The sequence below is a fragment of the Takifugu flavidus genome, chromosome 21 (assembly GCF_003711565.1).
Source record: "Takifugu flavidus isolate HTHZ2018 chromosome 21, ASM371156v2, whole genome shotgun sequence".
NCBI lineage: Eukaryota > Metazoa > Chordata > Actinopteri > Tetraodontiformes > Tetraodontidae > Takifugu > Takifugu flavidus.
In genome coordinates this window covers 10,971,896-10,990,707 of record NC_079540.1, presented here as the reverse complement: position 1 = coordinate 10,990,707, position 18,812 = coordinate 10,971,896, and the positions used below count along the sequence as shown (strand labels likewise).

Genomic DNA, 18,812 nt, shown 5'->3' with positions numbered 1-18,812 from the left:
ATGAACCAGCTCAAGGACACAAATGGAACACGTGTCCTGGTTTCTGTGTGTGTCTTTGAGTGTGTGTGTCTGAGTGTGCCTGCGTGTTTGTGTGCCTCTGTGTGAATGTGTGCGTTTGTGTGTCCATGTATCCACCTTCGGGTATCACGGAGTTCAGAGCTGTGTCCTGACCTGCTGACCTCTGACCCCTCTGACCCAGTCAACTCGTATACTGACAGCATGTTGTAATTTATGTAGACACGTGCCTGTATGTGTGTGTGTGTGTGTGCCTGTATGTGTGTGTGTGTGTGTGCCTGTGTGTGTGCGAGTGTGTGTGTGTGCCTGTATGTGTGTGTGTGTGTGTGTGTGTGTGTGCCTGTGTGTGTGTGCCTGTATGTGTGTGCCTGTGTGTGTGTGTGTGTGTCTGTGTGTGTGTGCCTGTATGTTGTGTGTGTGTGTGTGTGTGTGTGTGCCTGTATGTGTGTGTGTGCCTGTATGTGCGTGTGTGTGTGTGTGTGTGCCTGTGTGTGTGTGTGTGTGCCTGTATGTGTGTGTGCCTGTATGTGCCTGTGTGTGTGTGTGTGGTGTGTGTGTGTGTGTGTCTGATGAGACGGGTCCACAACTGATCAGGTCTCTTGATGACTGGTGATGAGATTTAAATGAATTCGGCCTCCATTCACACTCAGGCTGAGTTGAGCTCCTCCATTATTCGGCCTTCAGCCCAACACTTCTCCTTCATCCCTCGCTTCTCTTCTTCCTCCCCGGTAAACCTTTCATTCCTCTTTAATCCCTGCTTCCTCTCCTGCTCTTGTAATCTTCCTTTTTTCCCTCATCTTCACCTCTGTCAGTATTTCTCCTTCCTTTTAATTAATTCTTTAATGTCTTCAATCACTCTAATCATATCCAGTCTCCTGCTCTTCCTGTTTGCACATCACTTTTTCCACTTTCTCTTTCCAAATTCATTCCTCCTCCTGTTTTTCATTCACCTCCTGTCATTCCACCACTCCGGATTGCTCCCCCCCTCTCTTTGTCTCTTCCTCTCTGATGTTCTATCCCTCATTCTGACGCTGGATCTTATCTTTAACCAAACATTTCACTGACGAGCTCATTAAAATGGGCAGCTTGTGTGTGTTTGCAGACATGACATCAACAGCTGGCTCCAAATTTCCCATGAGCCTTTGCCCCTACAAGGTAACTAGAAGGCTGTTGTGCATCCAACGTGTGTGGAAACACATTTTAAACCGGTGTTATGAGGACATAACTTGAGTGTTATTGTTTACAGCCGCCTTGCTGGTGATCAACAGGTGTAACGAGTGTTCAGACATGTCAATCAACGTGATCGTTCTTCATATATACATTAAAATTATGAAATGGAGAAACAACCATCATCTATTGTGAGGTCAGCTGATCACCTGACGCAGCAGCAGGCGGCGCTACAGGGAAAGGTCAAGGGTCAGATCACAGAGGTCAGCCTGTGTTTGTGTTCTCTGCCCACAGGAAGTGATCGTACAGCCGTACAGACGTCTGACGCCGAGGAAAACAAAAGCGTTTATGAGAATTCCTCGAAGGAGGGAGAATGTTGGGAAAAGTTTCCCGTCAATCGGAAACAGATGTGGAACCTTCCTGGTTTGACTTTGTTTAGCCGCAGTTTCCATGTAGCGCAGAAACACGCAGCTTCTCCCCACCGATGGTTCCTCCATGAATCACATGTTTGGAAATCAAATCTCAACGTCAACAGAGGAAGGAGCGGCTGGACGGAGAAACTTCTCAGCTCCCGACCCAAAACCAACCCCAAGGTTCTGAACGCTGCAGCGGGGGCGTCTGTGGACGCGCTCCATCAGGTCCCAGGAGCGCCACAATCTCCGGGTCAGAGATCAGCCAATCAGAACCCAGAGACGGAGCGGGTTCTGATCCGAGCTCCAGTCTGAGGGACCTGAACCGAGACAGGACAGGAGGAGGACACATAAGACTGGAACACAAGTGGCTCATGATCCAGACAACGGGGGGTACACAGGTGTGTTCCAAAACCCAACACACACACACACACACCGAGTCGAGAAGAAAAGGTTCATCTTTGTCTTCTTGGAACCATCCCCCCCTCCCTCTCATCCCTTGTCTCAATGACTCCTCCAGAGCAGTTTGGGTGTTTCCATGGCAACACGTTGAGTCCCGTGGACGGTGCAGGGGGAGTATCTAATCCCGATTCCCACCCCCCCCCCCCAAAAAAGCTGATTGGAGTCGCCTCAAACTGGCGCTCAGATGCCTCCGTCCTGGGTGGGACTGTATCGATTATAGGATATTGATGGACTGGCTCGTGCACGCTCATGCACGTGTGTGTGTGTGTGTGTGTGGTACGTCCACGGAACTCTAGTCTGAATCAAACAGGAATTGCTTCTCTTTCATCCCCCCTTCTGCCACGTTTGTCCTCCTTCAGTCTGATATCATCTCACCCCTTCGCCCCCCCCCCCCCCCCCATCTTTGAGTTCTTATTTCCAAACTCTTCCAAACTCCCCTGTTCCTGTCGCACCGTCTGTTTGTCTGAACATCAATAATTCGTGGTGACAAACGTCGGCCTTTTCATGCCGTCCTGACGCCTCACGCGCTCGCTCCTCCTTTGAACGCGCTCCTTTTTTCTGTTTCCTCGACAGGTTTGTGTCATGTTGGTTCTTTCTCTTCTTCTCCTGCTCGGAAAACAGCCCGGAAAACCTCAGCTATTACAGCAATTCCCTCTAAACTGAGCATTTAGAGGAGGAAAAGCGACTTTCTCCACCCTGGAGGAATGACAGTGGTGTCCAACAGGGGGCGCCGTCTGTGGCCTGGCTCTCATGACACTCGGCTCCAGTGAGTCACCTGTTCTTCATTGTCAGAAACACCTGGATGGAAACTGCTCCAGGAAAAGATCCTGAACCCAAATCTCCAACAGGCCTGAAGGGAGGGGGGGGCAGGGTCAGGTCACTGTTCACAAGGGGCGCCGCCCATCTGACCACAACTGGGAATCTCACGAGTGCCTCTGACATCACACTAGAGATGATGTCACAACTGAGGCCGATGTGGGCGTGGTATATGTGTGCAGTGGGTGGGGCGTGTGTGCTGTGGGCGGGGCATTTCTGAGGGGTTCGTCACACGCACACACACACACACACACACACACACACACACACACACACACACAGCAGCCAAGCAGAGAAAATAGTTTGGCTGCACATCCTGTCCTGCTTATTTAAGCTCCACTCTGAGAAATACCAAACTCTCTTCCCCCACCCCCCCCATGTGTCCTCCCACCCTCTCGCTCTCTCCTCTCACCCCTCCCTCCTAACCCCTCCCCTTTCTCCTCCCGAGGTGCCCCTGAGCAAGGCACCCATCCCCATTGTTCCAGTGACAACTGACTTGACAAGAGCAGCGAAGAACCAGCCAGGAACCACATTTATTGAGAGGGTAGGACAGGTTTCCACGGCAACGACAGCTCTGACGCGTCTGTTTGCTGACGGGGACTCGAACCTCAGACCTGCTGCCAACAGTTGCGTGAGAGACCTCAGGGTGGATCTGTGCTTCAGGCTCTTCAACCACCAACCAACACAGACGGAACCGTTACCCCAGCCTTGGTCCCGTAACCACAGAAACCCTGCTCACCACACTTCCGAAGCCCCGCCCCTTTTAACCACATTCTTTTTCTACTCTTCCCTGCTTTATTAGCAGGTTAGCCAACAGCTGCCACTGTCCTGGGGTCAAAGGTCGAGCCGATTTAGACCAGTAAGCCCCGCCTCCTCTGGCTCTGGTTACTGTGCAGCCAGAAACTGGCTGGAGGACAAAAGACATGAAAACTTTGGGGACAGAAAGTCCATCAGGAAGTCCATCCCCGGTCCAAAAGCAGACAGGAAACAGATTGTTCTCTGGGCTCATCACAGTGGAGGTAAAGAGGGAAGAAGATGCTTCTTCTATGGTGTCAAAGCAGCAGCAGAGACCAGTGGGGGGTCTCAGCACGCCGCCTTTAACCCGCAGCTCGCCATGCTGATGGAACGCAGGTCCTGGAAACCCACAATGTGTCCCACGTTTGGCGGCTTGGCTGGCGGCGTTGTTTTCATCCGGTAACAGAGAGGGCGATCTGACTGATGCTCGCCACAGACTGCATCACAGCAGGGGACGCCACTCAAACGCCCGACGCACGCCGACGCTCCCTAAACTGTGGAAACGGTGGCAGCGCTCCACCTTGTAAATTTGGAATAGTCATTTCGAAATTCCCCAGCAGTCCATCTCCAACTGGCCCTGCTGGGAGGGGGGCCCGATAGCGGCGGAAGACGGCGGCGTTCCAGCTCCCCGCCACAGAGATGAGAGCTCGGCTCCAAACGGAGTGGAAATGAAGCACCTGAGCCGCGTTCACAACGCCAAGGCTCAGCCGCCGGCTTCACAGTGGCCACCGAGATGAGTCATGTGACCCAAGCCGCCGCGCAGGAAGCGCCAACACTCTCACATCCGCCTGCAGCCACGTGGAATCTGACGGCCGACACACACTTTCACACTCGCTGCCGTTCGTCCTGTCAGGGTGTCAGGTGACATCACCTCCGCGTGTTTAAAGACTCTGAAGAACCTTCTGGTTCTGATGGATTCTTAGGAAAACAGCATTCCAACATCCGCACCTACAGTTGAGCAACACTTCATGCCTGAATTCATTAGTTCAGCGTTTATGAGCTCTTATTAGTCGTCGCGCCACTTTCAAAACAGGCAGGAAGGGCTTCAAAAGATGAAGAGGAAGCTGAGATCTTTCCCTCTAAATCCCATCTGAGGGGGTTGATCTGAAACAACAACAACCACACACAGCTAACAGCAGCAATGCTAACCAGCCGAGCTAAGCTAACAGAAGGAAGACCGAGACAGCAGCTCCAGCCAGGAAACGGTAAAACAGTGAGTTTTGGTGAGTTTTGGTGGTCAAGTTGAACTGCAGCGAGGCGAGCAGCAATCTGCCCAGGCCCACCTTCAGCCCACACACTCACACACACACCTCCTCCACAGGTGTGTGTGTGTGTGTGTGTGTGTGTGTGTGTGAGTCATGCTCTCCCACATAGTCGATACCTTCACCGCTGCACTGAAGAACCCACCCGCCCTCACAAACACACACACGCACACAAATATGCATGTGCACACACAAACACAGATGCACGCACACACACACACACACACACAGACGCACACACACACACACACACAACACACACACACACAGCTCAGCAGAAACAGATGATCCGAGTGTGTATTTGTGGAACGCTGCTCCGTGTTTCTGTTAACACGAAGCAGAACACTTTGCAATCACGTCAGCTCACATCTGAAAACAACAAAGATGTTTAGAAAAAGACTTTTTAAGGAATGAACGGTCACGTCTCCACGTTCTCCTGCAGCCACTTTCCTTCCCAAACTACAAGCGCTCCCACCTTTCGTCCTCACGGAGGCAGAACTCAGCCTTGACAGAGCCTGAAAGCACCACTTTCAGAATGTGAAAGTGCGTGAGTGATGGAACCGGAGCCATTCTGGAGCTGAAATGTGATGATTCTCAGACACAACAGCAACACGAGCATCACTCATGGGGGCCACACCTGTGGGGGCCACACCTGTGGGGGCCACACCTGTGGGGGCCTTCTGGGACTGAGTCCTTCTGGGACGGACAGAACGCCGACTCAAGTCCAGCTCAACGTTCCTCCACCACGTGTTCAGGCCAGAACACATCGTGGAAGAACGTTTCCTCCACTAGCTGCCACAAATCATCATTTCCAAATCAGCTACTCACTGCACTTCCTCAGGGGGAGGGGCTTAGCGTGAAGGGGTGAACGAGGCTCCTCCTCCTAGAACCGCCCCCTCTTTCAATCCTCAGGCCAGTGGCGTTATGGGTAATCTCCTGTGGAATCTGAAAGCAGAAGAAGTCAGAGAGTAAGAGGGTATGTGCGTGCGTGCGTGCGCATGTGTGCGCGTGCAAAAACGCCGCCCACATGAACCCAGAACACAACTATAACCCAAAAAAGACAAGCAGTCGTTACTGTGGCAACATATGCCAAGCCTGGAAGGGGACAGAGTGATGAAGACGTGAGAACAAGAGACAGTTTAGACCAAGTTGTGTCGTTTTACAGCGGAAATTAATGGTTTCATCTGAAGCAACAGAGGAATGTTTTAAAATGTCAGTCAAATCTGGTTTATATCGATGCAAACGGACACCCAGTCGCTGCGCCAGCCTCCTCTTATGGATTTTATGGAGGGAATTAAAGTAGATTGGATTCATTCATCTGGGGCTCCCTCTCTCCCGAGGGGGTCCCCATTTATTTGGTTCAAATTAAACTAAAAAGCTAGTGACTGGCTGTTACAGCCTTCGTTCAAGCAATTACATCAATATCAGCCACCAATACTCAAGGAAACGTCCCGTTGAGACAAACGAGGAACATTGCCGACACAAAAACGGCTGCTGGTTTGGGAATTGAATGGATGGAGATAACCTGTGACAACTGACGAACGCATACTGTAACTGGGGAAGTTGCTGGAGGTGGTTGGAGAGTAGCTCCCGTTCAGCGTTTCTGTATCAGATTGGCAGATGTTTATAGGCTCCGTCTCAAAGTCCACGGGCCACATCCGGCCCAGCCTATAATTAATATCCAGCCCTGACCATCATTTTATATCTACCATTTGATTATTGATGGCCCCTGTTATGAAGTGCTGATAACACAAACTACAGTTCCCACAATGCAACAGCCGATAGGCTAGCTGGAAACACTGATCCTGAAAACAGCCTTTCAAAACCGACCGGAGGCCAAGTACATGTTCACCGACAGCGCCGGGGGAAGATGTGCGTCTTATTTGTGCAGCTAATGTGGCTCTAATTAAGGAATTTAATCTAAGACGGCATGATGAGACAAAACACCAGGATTAGCTCAAAGAACGCGGCGCAGAAGCTACAGAAAGTAGAAAAGTTAAAGAGGAATCTGACCGACATAACGGCTCACACCTCGGCGTCTTAGACCTTCAGCTGCAGGGACGCGACCTCATGACCACTGACGGGTGATGCAGTGAAGCACCAGTCACACCAGTCCTACTTTCCCTGTTGGACCAAGTCGGTGCAACGATGTTCCCAAAATTTTGAGCTGCTTCAGAACCCATCTGAAATCGCCGTGGAGACGGCGCCTGTGCAGAGTCAGGTGGCGCTGAAGGAGCTGCAGAGCCCGCTCACTTCTTTGTTCTTGTCCCATTTTGGGAGCGCTGATGCTGGGCAGCAGTTGGGTCAGGTCTGGTGTTGTGGAGGTTCTCAGGACGGACTGCAGGTGTTGGTCAGTGAGACTCCTGTGTGTTGTTCATCTTCAGCACTGACAACAGCTTCACACACACACACACACTCACACACACACACTCACTCACTCACACACACTCACTCACACACACTCTCACTCACACACACTCACTCACACTCTAGTGGTATTGTTGCGTACTCAAGGGCGTCGTCGTACTCGCTGGGATTGAACATCCCTAAAAAAAAAAAACCCTCTTAACAGGCTGAGACATCCATGTTTCTCCAACATGAGGCGGCAGCCGCCGCCGCCGCCATTTCTGTTACAAGAAGCCGGTTTGGTGCTCAGCTCTGCATCGCTGCTGTCTCACTTCCTGTCTCACCCTGATGACATGACCACCACACGGACTCAACAGCGTCCCCCAACAACCAATAATCCTGATTTACCATCTTCTGGATCTTAGTTTTAATCAATAAGCACATCAACATCAAATCTGAATAGGAAAAGAAGTTAAATATTCATCAACACCAGTCAGGTGTGTAGCTCAAAAATGACCACCGGAGCAATAAACATGCTAGTTGCCTAGCAACAATCACATTTTCCCCTGATAACACATGTTGCTGTGACAGAATGACCTTTATCACCATACAAGTGTGAGAGTGTCAATAAAACAAGACACAGGTCATATTTCCATCATTATTATATCATATATTATAGCCACCACAGCATCTCAGGCTTCTGTACGCTCCCCATTCATACCAGTGTGTGTGTGTGTGTGTGTGGGGGGGGGGGGGGGGGGGGGGCTTTTTGATTTATGTTTGAGCTGTCAATACAAAAATGTCAACTTTCATTACTGGTCAGGACAGATGGGGACGTTTTTGGGACCAGTTCTGGACGGGTGGTAGAGGACTCAATACGTGGGTTGACCAGCGAGTTAATAACACGCCGCCACAGAGGCAGCGAGGTGGAAGAATAGAGAAACTATGACTCCCCACCTGCAGAGAAAGTAATAAAGACACACACAAACAACTGCGACTGATGTAGAAACACACACACACAACACACACACACACACACACCTTAATAAGCTCCTCCTGACGCTGATCAGGGATCAGCTTTAACTTCATTGGCCCGTCAACGTTTTCTTTGTTCTTCAGAGAACTGCTGAAGTGACAGAAACAAACACACTTCTCCTCGTTTTATTCTCAAATATCTTCAAGAAGAATAAAAGTCTTGCAGCCGTTGTTGTTGTTAAAGACGCAGCCAGGCAGGAAAATTCTCTGGAGCTTGATCAAACATTCGGATTTTTAGCTTGTTTTCTTACATCTTCTCTTCAGCTGGACGTGAGCTGATAAACCTGACCACCACGGCGACCTGCAGCGGGCACCTTTGAAGGGGCGGGGTTCTGGGGGCGGGGCCTGGGACGGCTTCCGTCTGATTGGCTGAAGAGATTCGGGCATGAATGAGCAGCAGGAGCAAAGCCGATGTCGGCTCTGACCGTCGTGATCCCTCGACACGAGAAACGTCCCGACAGGGGACCTGAAGCCTGCGATGGTGAAGGCCGTGGGGGCGGAGCCAGCAGGTAGCACAGGCGATGGTTTAGCATTCCGACTTTGAGCTGAGTGAACATGCCAACATCATGTCTGTCTGCTGGTTACCATCCAGCTACAGAAGCAGCAGAGGTCAGGGGTCAGAGGGCGAGGAGTGGCAACTCATGCTCATGCTCACTACTGGAAGGGGGCGTGGCCCCAACGGGAATTGTTAGTTCTGGAAGTTCTTGTTTACACCACATGGCTTGCAGACTTCCCCAGAATCAAGTTTGATCCCCCTCTCTCCTCCTCTCCTCCCTAAACCAACCCCCCCCCCCCCACCACCACCATTCTTGCCAGACAGGAAAGACGAACCAGCTGTGGCTCCTCTTCCTCATTAACCATGGAATTATGCTAACAGGAAATTCAAATAAGATGCAGACGAGCGGTAAAACCGGGGTTCCAAACCAAATAAGTCATCTTCACCCTGCAGCCTCGCTTCCAGATCAGACCCTCCTCGCCGCCCCCTTGGCTCCTGCTGAGGTGGCGCCTCCTCTGGAGCCAAACAGAGACGGCGAGCGTGTGGCTGTTGCCGTTGACGGCCAGTGATTAATACGATAAAACCAGCCTGAACGTGACGATCCAGCAGCACGAATTCCACATCTGAAACGTGTTTGCTCCGACATCCCTCCTCCTCTTCCTCCACCCAACTTCTGCTGGTCTGGAGGGCGGACCAGCACGTTTCTCTTCACTTTATTCAGTTCCATTTTAAAAACACTTCTGGATTCTTGACTTTGCTTTCTAAGACGCCACGTTCCCTGCGTGTCGTGAAGGGAAACGCCGACGTTATCGTTCGGTCTCATTTTCACGCCGACGTTCAAAATAGAGCCGAGGGGAAGCGTTGAAACCTTCAACGATGGTCGAGCCGCCGCTGTAACGTGGCAGCCGATTCTGCGCGAGGAGGCGGAGCCAGGAGCGGCGGGACTGAGCTTGAGGGGTCGAACCATGGGCCACATCTGTCGGAGCCTCTCCACCGGCCTCAGGGCGACAGGCTGAGGGACGCTGGTCCAACTGATCATGTCACATCAATCAAAGCTCAGACGGGACCCAGCAAACTGTAACTTCAGCAAATATTTGGTGTTCTCACAACACTTTGGGCATGGGCCACCCCTGGAAGCTGACTGAACACCCCAGGTGACGGAATATTGGAAAAAGGCGAAAATAAATATTTGTCATCCCACTCTGGAGCGACTTTTAAAGTTTGCCGGGGACTTTTAAACAAATGACATTTTCAGTGCACAAGCAGAAGAGAAAAGGCGTCTTCAGTGTGCCAGTAAACGCACCGCTGACATTACAAAAGGCTAACCTGCAGCGACGTAGCACGATGTTGTGGAGACAGCACGCCATCGTCGTTAAGTGAGACTTTAACTCAAACCAGGACCTTGAACTAGAGCTCAAAATACACTAAATGCTCAGAGATTATCTTAGCATCCACGTAGCGCGTTGGTTACACAATTAGTTACTAAATCAGTTACTTGATGCTGGCTAAACTTAGAATTTCCAAAGTTTGATAATTTAATGTAAATCTATTGGGTTTGTGTAGTTAAATGCTTGTAGCATTTTGCACATTTTGTTAACCAACAGTCTCAGTACACAGTTGATCAAAGGAAAGATCCTCGTGTTGGGCCATAATTACTGGCCAGCCGTGATCTTCCTCTTATTAAGGCCAGCTGAGGCAGCAGCGTAAACACACCAACACATGACGTCGGACCATCTTCATCTATAGATGGAGACCACTGAGACGGTACCAGCCATGGCAGGAAGGACGCTGGGAATATCCCAGTAGCTGCAGTGGTCGTAAACATTGTAGCACCTGGATCTGAAAGTCAAACCGAAGGTGTCTTGAAGTTACACCAGCGGTGAGGTTTGGAACGTGGGCGCTCCTGGTCCAGCATGTGCTGACCTCCGCTGGTCACACTTCCAGATTATTCCGCGGCTGCAACAGTCTCAGCATTACGTCATGGAGAAAAGATCCCAGAAGAAGCCGACCGGGCTGCTTCTCTTGATCATCCAGCCTGTAGGATGAGGAGCAGGCTAAGAATAGCTGTGGAGAAGCCTGGCCTGCAGCCACACGTGGCCTGCTTTCAGACCGGCACAACACCGATCCACAACCGCCTCAGGCTCCCTTTACTGGTGATCGGGGGGGAGAGAGGAGGTGGGAGGAGGTGGGAGAGAGGGGGAGGAGGTGGGAGAGGGGGGAGAGGAAGTAGGGAGAGAGGAAGTAGGGAATGAGGAGAGGGGGAGGAGATGGGAGAGGAGAGAATGAGGGAGGGAGAAGGAGGAGGTGGGAGAGAGAGGAGGAGGTGGGAGAGAGGGAGGTGGTGAGAGAGAGGGAGGAGGTGGGAGAGGAAGTAGGTAGTGAGGGGAGAGAGAGGGAGGGAGGAGAGAGATAAGGAGGGGGGGAGAGAGAAGGAGGTGGGAGAGGAAGTAGTAGGTAGTGGAGGAGAGAGAGGAGGGAGGAGGGAGGAGAGAGAGAGGAGGTGGGGAGGAGAGAGGGAGGAGGGGTGGGAGAGGAAGTAGGGAGTGAGGAGAGAGAGGGAGGGAGGAGAGAGAGAAGGAGGTGGGAGAGGAAGTAGGTAGTGAGGAGAGAGAGAGGAGGTGGGGAGGAGAGAGAGGAGGGGAGAGAGAGAGAAGGAGGTGGGAGAGGAAGTAGGTAGTGAGGAGAGAGAGAGAGGGAGGGGGGGAGGGAGGAGGGGGGGAGAGAGGGAGGAGGAGAGAGGGAGGAGGTGGGAGAGGAAGTAGGTAGTGAGGAGAGAGAGGGAGGGAGGAGAGAGAGGAGGGAGGAGAGAGAGGGAGGGAGGGAGGAGAGAGAGGGGAGGAGAGAGAGAGAGGGAGGGGGGAGAGGCAGAAGGAGGAGGTGGGAGAGGGGGGAGAGGAAGTAGGGAGAGAGGAAGTAGGGAATGAGGAGAGGGGGAGGAGATGGGAGAGGAGAGAGAGGAGGGAGGAGAGAGAGAGAGGGAGGAGGAGGTGGGAGAGGAGAGAGAGGGAGGGAGGAGAGAGAGAGGAGGGAGGAGAGAGAGGAGGAGGTGAGAGAGAGAGGGAGGAGGGGGGGGGGAGGGAGGAGGAGGTGGGTGAGGGAAGAGGGGGGAGGGAGTTTTACTGTCTGAACCAAAGCTAAAATTCAACAATGTTCTTATTGTCCCAAAAGTCAAAGACTAAAGACACTGCTGTCACTACAACACACACACACACACACACACACACACACACACACACACACACCGATAGGCCACAGCACAACAGGGAGTGAAGATGTAAGAAGCAGCCAATGGGGAAAGAGAGCTGGCAGTCAGCCTACAGCAGCCAGCCAATCAGAGAGGTGGGTTTTCCTTTGGGGCGGAGCATATCTAAAGTTTGGCTCTTCCTTGATGAACATTTTTGGCTTGGACTGGCAACCACATTCCTGCTGCTCCAGCTGCTCCTTCCAGAGCTGGTGATTGGGTTCAATAGGTGAAGCAAAGAACTATGGGAAACCAAGGAGTGCCCGTTTGATTTCGGTGGCAGCGATGAACAACAACGAAAAGGAATAAACTTTTTCATTCTTGAACAGGAACCAAACTTGTTCAGGTTCAAGTCACATGGCTGACGTGGCCGCCATCATGGCCGCCATCATGGCCGCCACCCCTCACGCACCTGAAAACACAGTGTGGAGTTTTCACAGCGAGCTGGAACGTTCAGGAGAGCAGAGTGAACTCAGGAAACCGACTCCACAGTAATCTGATTTCATCGGTGTATTCATCCGACCTAATCCAGTTACATCCATCCCAAATGTTCTCAACGAGGGCGGTTTTAACACTCGTATAGGGAACCATTTGAGCCCGAGTTATTGATTCCTTCTCATAGCGGAAGATCAAAATTCCCACCTTCTCCCAGTCCGACTGCTGGTATGGTGGTTTCAGACACCAGGGAGGAGCTGCTGATTCGTGCCAAAACAATATTAATCACCTCATCAGTGGTTCATACGGCCCAGGAGGATCTTCTGAAGTGGACCAGATTAGAGGTCCCTGCGATGTTCTGGGCTTGATGAATCAGAGGTACCTGTACTGGGGAGGAGAACCACTGTGGTTGTTGTTGGTGGAAAACCAGACTGTGAAGAACATCAACAAGTTTGAGAGGACCTCACGGACAGGCAGACCAACACACCCACAACAAAGACACAAACTGGTGCAAACAGGCGGTAAAAGAGATAATTACCTCCATACTTTTATTCGTGACAGTTGACATGAAATCTCACCGGACAAACTGGTTCTGGTTGAACCAGCAGCTATTCTGGCGAGAGAATAACCAATCAGAAGCATCGTGAGGGATTGTAATCAAAGCAGGAAGTGCAGCTGCTGCATTTGGAAACGTGTCTGGTTTGGTGGCTGCTGCCTCCTTCTGTGGTGAAGATGAGTCAGAACACCAGGCAGGACGGCACAAGCCCTGCACCCAAAGCCTGGAATCTTCTCCCACATGAAACCTTCTAGTCTGAGCCCTGTTTTCCCCAAAAACTGGGAAAACCGGGCTGCCCCTTTCACTGTACTGGGTTCAGGTGTTCCAGGTTCCACTTAAGACGGTTCTCTGGGCTACCCATGGAATAGGTTACAGGTGGAAGAACACGGATGATCCAAGAGTTTAGAACCTCTAAAAGAACAAGGAGTAAAGCACAGGTGCTCCAAGACTGATGAGGACAACCAGGTCTGCTGCTAGTCACAGCTCAGCCCATTAGAACCAATGGTGGTGGGCGTGGCCACGTTGTAAATGACACAACCGTAATGTAACCACGCCCACCACTGTGGGTTCTGGTGGTGGTGGCCGTGACCACCGTGTGAATGACACAATCGCACTGTGGCCACGCCCACCACCACGGGTTATGATGGTGGACTATGATGGTGGTGGGTCACGTTGTAAATGACACACTCACAAACATGACCACGCCCACCATCATAGGTTCTGGTGGTGGGTATGGTTGAGGGCGTGGCCATGATGTAAACGACACGGTTGCAACGTGGTCACGTCCACCACCATGGGTTCTGATAGTGGTGGGCGTGGCCACGTTGTAAATGACACCATCGCAAATTCGATGTAAACGTGTTTGAGGCTCACGTGGAATAAAATCAGGGGCGATTTTGAAATTCTCGCTCGGATAATTTTATGTCTCAAAGAGAGGACATGTCAAGGTAGAGGAGGACACCTGGTCGCCCTCGACGTCGCCGCGATCGCCTCAATCATTCATTCAGTCGCCGGCCGGGAAACAGCTGCGACCGTGAGCGGATAAATCAGGTGGTAACAGCTGTTGGATGTAATAATAAGACGCCATGTCTCACTGCCGGCAGCGGCGGCCTGACACGACCACACGTGATGCTGATGGTGGGACAAACAGCTAGCATCATAGCTAGCTGGCTAAAACTTATCCAATACGTCCCAACCCTAGTTTTGTGTCTCTCTCACACACACATCCTTGTACTTCTATCTTTGCGAGGACTGTCGTAGACATTCAAGTGAGTGCGTGTGTGAGCCTGTGTGTGTGAGCATGTGTGTGTGTGCGTGAGAGCCTGTGTGTGAGCGTGTGAGCGTGTGTGTGTGCGAGCCTGTGTGTGTGAGCATGTGTGTGTGTGCGTGAGAGCCTCTGTGTGTGTGTGTGTGAGAATGTGTGTGTGTGTGAGCGTGAGAGCCTCTGTGTGTGTGTGTGTGTGTGAGAGAATGTGTGTGTGTGTGAGCGTGAGAGCCTCTGTGTGTGTGTGTGTGGGTGTGTGTGTGTGTGAGAATGTGTGTGTGTGAGAATGTGTGTGTGTGAGCGTGAGAGCCTCTGTGTGTGTGTGTGTGTGTGTGAGAGAATGTGTGTGTGTGTGAGCGTGAGAGCCTCTGTGTGTGTGTGTGTGTGTGTGTGTGTGTGTGTGTGTGTGTCTGCCGTGGGGGGACAGGCAGCATGACTGACTGATCTCTGCAACCATATCACAGGATTAAAGAAGCCGACACGGATGCGAAACAATGGAGGAAAAAAGGAGAGAAAGTCGGTCAATGGAGGGAAACATGATTATGGAGCAGAACAGAGATGATATTAAAGACCTGACAGGCTGGTTTTATAGGCTGGGAGGAGCCAATGCTGTCACTGGGCAGCAGAGACGTGGAGCAGGAGGCGGAGCCTAATGTGACCATCTGAGACAGCTGGAAAACTATCAATCATCCGTCCGTCATCCATCACCTACCCATCATCCACCTATCAATCCACCCATCATCCATCCATCACCCATCCATTCACCGACCTATCATCCATCACCCATCATCCATCCATCCATCACCCATCCATCCATCTATCACCCATCATCCATCCATCACCCACCCATCCATTCACCTACCTATCATCCATCACCCATCCATCCATCTATCACCCATCCATCCATCACCCATCCATCCATCACCCACCCATCCATTCACCTACCTATCATCCATCACCCATCCATCCATCCATCTACCCATCATCCATCCATCAATCCATCACCCATCCATCCATCCATCCATCACCCATCCATTCACCTACCTATCATCCACCCATCCATCACAGTTGGTTCCTTCCATCTGAGCAATATTTACACTCATTTAAATACGTTTATCATCAAAAGAGGCGGAGTCTCACACATAGCAAATAAAACGCTGACTCGTGTCCTTCAGTTGGGTCAAAGGTGGCCTTGTTAGTGTGTTAGCCTGTTAGGCTAGTAGCATGTTGGACATGTTGGATCAGATCAGGTCCTGAAATTATTTATGATTTTCATATAACCAGATTTTTATTTTAAATCAGGCTGGGAAGGAAGTTAGCTCACACGTGCTAATGTTAACAGCTCAAAGAGAAACATCAAGTGGTGAGAAAAATGAAACCAGTGAGAAACTGGTGTGAGAAGCCAGTCAAAGGAAGATGGTTTCTGCCTGAAGACAAACAGATGCACAGCAACCACTTTCTTTGCTGGCTTGTAAAACCAGTTTGTCACAACTGGCAGAACTTCAATTAACGAGAATCTTCACTGGACCAACTCCAACCAGTTATACCACAGAACAAACAACCAGTTTAAGTAGAAAGAAGGTGGGACAGGGAGGACAAATGACTGGTTATACTGGGACACAGAGGCTACATAGACTGGTTCTGATGGGGCAGAGAGGAAGAATGACTGGTTTTACTGGGACACTGAGGATAAATGGACTGGTTCTGATGGGGCAGAGAGGATAAATGGACTGGTTCTACTGGGATAGAGGATAAATGGACTGGTTCTACAGGGATAGAGAGGATACATGGACTGGTTCTACAGGGACAGAGAGGATAAATGGACTGGTTCTACTGGGACAGAGAGGATAAATGGACTGGTTCTACTGGGACAGAGAGGATAAATGGACTGGTTCTAATGGGACAGAGAGGATAAATGGACTGGTTCTACTGAGACAGAGAGGACAAATTGACTGGTTCTGATGGGACAGAGGATAAAATGACTAGTTCTGATGGGACAGAGAGGACAAATTGACTGGTTCTGATGGGACAGAAGATAAATGGACTGGTTCTACTGAGACAGAGAGGACAAATGGACTGGTTCTACCGAGACAGAGAGGACAAATGGACTGGTTCTACCGAGACAGAGAGGACAAATGGACTGGTTCTGATGTGACAGAGGATAAATGGACTGGAACACAATCAGGGTCGGACAATCTTTGCTTCGGTCTTTCCGGACCTGAACTAGTTGGTTCTGCCGGGCTGGTCTGGTTGGACATGAACCCACTTGTGTCGGGTGGTGCCGGACTCGTTCTAAAGCCCTTTAGTCCAGTTCGAGGCGGCATCAAATTACCTTCAAACCAGTTAAACGCGCTTCAAACGAAACATTTTATCCTCGCCAGCAGTTGGTTCCGGCCGGTTCCGACGAACTCGAATCAAAAACTTTGCCCATCACGCGTGTGGAAGGTTAAAAGACGCGTGAGCGCCCGCACGGGAGGCGCGTCCACGGCGATGCTCGTCGGCTGGAGCCGCGCTGCGTGGAGCTGCTGACGGCGGCTTCACCTCACATGACCCGGCAGCCAGACTGGCTGTCTGCTCCCTACCCCCGTCTGAACTCACCACCGGCGGCCAGCAACAGCGCCGCGCGGCCGCTGGCAACGGACAACCCGCCGGCGACGCTGGGCACAATATCCGACTGTTGGTGGGAGCCGGGAGGGAGGGGGAGGCAGCCAAAACAGACGCCGACATGAACGCTCAACCCCCGGAGAAGGACGGCCGCGTCTCCCGCTGCTGCCCGGCGAAGGAAGGCTAAGCTAAAGCTCGTAGCCGCGCCGGGTCGCCCTGGGCTCCGGAGCTAACGGCTAATACACGTTATAATGTGCGCTTTCACCCGGGGGTGGAGGGGGCACGACAAAAGTTGGCTCCCCCAAAAACACACGCACGGACGCACGCGCGCACGCACACACACACTCACAAGGCGAACCGGTGGTTTTTAACTGTCCGGCAACTACACAGCAAAATGAGCCAGCTCGCAACTAAAGTTGCCTGGTGTCAAGTTTGGGCTTTATTTGCAGTTTGGCCGCCGGCGGCAGCGCACTGCCTCTTCCCCCGCCCGGGTGATGGGGCGGACGGGCGCTAGCAGCGGCAGCAGCCCGGACACAGACGAGCAGCCGGAACAAGCAGGCAGCCAGGCGGCTAGTCTGGCTGCAGCCGACCCGCTCCAGCAACTTCACTTCTGCCGCTCGGCGTGGAGGGGGGGAAAAAAAAAGCCCCGCAGGAGTTCCACGGGAAGTTTCCGCGGTGTCCTACCTGTGTGTCGCCGCCGTGTGCTGGAGGTGCGACCGCCTGGAAGTTGATTATTCCCAGATGTCCAGAGTGGAGCGGTGCGGGGCGCATATGGCTAACGCTGGGTACAGTAAAGACTGTAGCATGGCTAACCTAAAGACGGGAGGAGAGCAGCGGAGAAGCCTCCTCGGTGCTCGGAGGGGGGATCGACGACAAAAACCACATGATCTTCTACGTCAGCATATATTTGCATAGGGTGCCGAATTTATGTTTCACGTCCAAGTCACGTGGGTGGGGGGGAACGTACAGAAAAGTTTGTGGTGGCCTCGGCTGCGGCGCAGGGGCGCAGGCAGGCGGGCGGGCAGGGCGCAGCCTCCCTCCCCCCCCTGGACACGTTTCTGGTCCGAACCCGCCCGTTTTCGCACCTTCGCCGCTTTTATTGTGACGCAACTCGGACAAGAAACAGTTTCATTTTCCAGATGCTTTTATTTTCAAAGGTCTTTTACGGCAGAACAGACGTTTTTCCGCCATTGGCGCGGTTTGGTGGTGGGGAGCACCTGTTGGCTCCCGGGCCGAGCCCAGCGGCTCCGCGGCCGCTGCCGCACGACCGCTCATCCGAACCGAACCGAAGCGAGCTGGACGGGAAGCGCTGCTGCAGCCTCCTCCCGACCGATCGGGCTCCGTGTTAAACCGCGCAGGTGTTTCACAGCACTGCCGATTCTGCTCAGGTGCAGCACAAACACGCAACAGGGCGCGACGCCTACAGGCGGCCCAGAGAACTGCAGCTGGTGCAGCACACACATTAACACACACAGAAGCAAATACACACACACAAACACATAATTACACACACGGAAACAAATACACACATATATAAAGAAACATAAACATATGCATAAACAAATGTACACATAAACAGTCAGAATAGACCCCAAACTGGTTCCTTGGTCAACGTGCACGTTTTTCTGGCTGGTTGTTCACTCTGAGCTCACAACTGACTATTTCTTTCAAACTGGTCCCAGTTTCTCCTGGTGAGAATTCTGCCAGTGCTGCTCCACAGATGTTTGTTACCCGTAGAAACATGCCGGCCTCTTCCCGATCCAACCAGAAACAACCAGGGTTGCTGAGGAACTGCAGCTGGAAGCTCTGCCAGCGTCTGCAGAATACACAATCAGCTGATGTTGCCAGGCAAACGTGGCAGCAGCAGCCAATAGGCAGAGTTAGGCCAACATCGCTTAGCAACAAAGT

General features: G+C 51.9%; 1 protein-coding gene across 27 annotated transcripts in view; it reads right to left on the bottom strand.

Moving 5' to 3' along the window:
• The window catches only part of LOC130517966 (zinc fingers and homeoboxes protein 2-like), a 28,280-nt gene extending 10,348 nt beyond the window's left edge, over nt 1-17,932 (bottom strand). For 22 of the 27 annotated variants that reach the window (XR_008947869.1, XR_008947867.1, XR_008947863.1 and 19 more), the window contains exons 1-2: nt 17,589-17,932; nt 5,756-5,872 (exon numbers count right to left, since the gene is read on the bottom strand). The gene's annotated coding sequence lies outside the window, so the exon portion shown is untranslated. Of the gene's footprint in view, nt 1-5,755; nt 5,873-8,314; nt 9,033-12,769; nt 12,955-13,018; nt 13,528-16,632; nt 16,932-17,588 lie in introns of those variants that run through there. The other 5 variants (XM_057020212.1, XM_057020214.1, XM_057020213.1 and 2 more) reach the window with 5 other exon arrangements.
• Between the last annotated feature and the right edge of the window lie 880 nt (nt 17,933-18,812).